Genomic DNA, 1,633 nt, shown 5'->3' with positions numbered 1-1,633 from the left:
ATTGTTAGATGTAGATGGGGTCGGCTTCTGATATCCCGGAGGTATAGCTGGGGCTTGATTTGGAGATTGTCCAGGTGCGTATAGAGCATTATTACTCTTATATGAAAAATTTGGATGATTCTTCCAATTTGAGTTATAGGTATGCGAATAGGGGCTTCCTTGAGCATAGTTTACTTGCTCTGCTTGGATTCCTGTTAGGAGTTGACAATCTGCAGGAGTGTGACCTTGGATTCCACAGACTTCGCAATTCTGAGTTATGGCAACTACTGTGGCTGGAGGTGATACATTTAAACTTTCAATTTTCTGGACCAGAGCATCCACTTTTGCATTAACATGATCAAGGTTACTTATCTCGTACATGCCAGTCTTCGTTTGAGGTTTTTCCACCATTGTTCGTTCGGTTCCCCACTGATAGTGGTTTTGAGCCATGCTTTCGATAAGTTGGTAAGCGTCTGCATAAGGTTTGTTCATTAGCGCACCACCTGCGGCGGCATCTATTGTTAACCTCGTGTTGTACAGGAGACCATTATAGAATGTATGAATTACTAACCAGTCTTCTAAACCATGGTGTGGACAAAGTCTCATCATGTCTTTGTATCTTTCCCATGCTTCGAAAAGAGACTCGTTATCTTTTTGTTTAAATCCATTTATTTGGGCTCTTAACATAGCTGTTTTGCTTGGCGGAAAATATCGAGCAAGAAAAACTTTCTTCAACTCGTTCCATGTGGTGACTGAGTTGGAAGGAAGAGATTGAAGCCATCTTCTAGCGCTATCTCTTAGTGAGAAAGGAAAAAGACGAAGTCGAATTGCCTCTGAAGTGACACCATTAGCTTTAACAGTATCAGCGTATTGGACAAATACGGATAAATGAAGGTTAGGATCCTCGGTAGGATTTCCAGAGAATTGGTTCTGTTGCACTGCCTGCAACAGTGAAGGTTTGAGTTCAAAGTTGTTTGCTTTGATTGCGGGTGGAGCAATACTTGAATGCGGTTCATCTTGCGATGGAGCGGCATAATCTCTAAGAGCACGAGCTGGTTCTGCCATCTCGGGTATCGAAGGGAAAATATTTTTGAAATCAGGAAGTTCTACAGGAGGGAGATTGTTTGCAGCACGATATTCCCGAATTCGTCGTAAGACTCGGAGATATAGTTTGATATCGTTGATTTGTAAGTAGAGCGGTTCGCCTTGTGAGCGAGTGCGTGGCATACAAATCAACGAAAGAAAGAAAAGAAAAAAGAAAAGCCTTAGTCTCTACAGCGTAACAGGAGAGTTACGATATCGACTAAATAAAAGTCCCCGGCAACGACGCCAAAAACTTGATCGCTCGACTTTATGAGTCGAATTGGGGTACAAACTGCAAGTGCACAGTTCTATCGCGTAGTTTTAAAAGATATCGATCCCACAGGGACTTATGAATCGATATACCGTTATCTAAGGTTACTTCGTAAAGCTAAGGCAGATGATATTTTAATTGTTTGGGGGAAATATTAAAACTAAACTAAATTCTAGATTAAATATCAATAAAGCGGATATCGGTATGTAATTCGTCGTAATTAGGGAATCAATTCTTTATTGGTTTCTTGGTTTTAAAGTAAATCTTTTCAGTTGACGCTATTAGTTAAAAGTTTTATCT

General features: G+C 40.5%; 1 non-coding gene across 1 annotated transcript; it reads left to right on the top strand.

Annotated features, from left to right (window-relative positions):
* The first annotated feature begins 559 nt into the window (after positions 1 to 559).
* LOC127098840 (small nucleolar RNA R71) lies at positions 560 to 666 on the top strand. The gene has a single exon (XR_007793528.1). It is a non-coding gene; the product is annotated as a small nucleolar RNA R71 (small nucleolar RNA).
* The last annotated feature ends 967 nt before the right edge of the window (positions 667 to 1,633 follow it).

Source organism: Lathyrus oleraceus, chromosome 6 (genome assembly GCF_024323335.1).
Source record: "Lathyrus oleraceus cultivar Zhongwan6 chromosome 6, CAAS_Psat_ZW6_1.0, whole genome shotgun sequence".
In the NCBI taxonomy this organism is placed as follows: Eukaryota; Viridiplantae; Streptophyta; class Magnoliopsida; order Fabales; family Fabaceae; genus Lathyrus; species Lathyrus oleraceus.
This window is presented reverse-complemented; position numbering and strand designations above follow the sequence as displayed.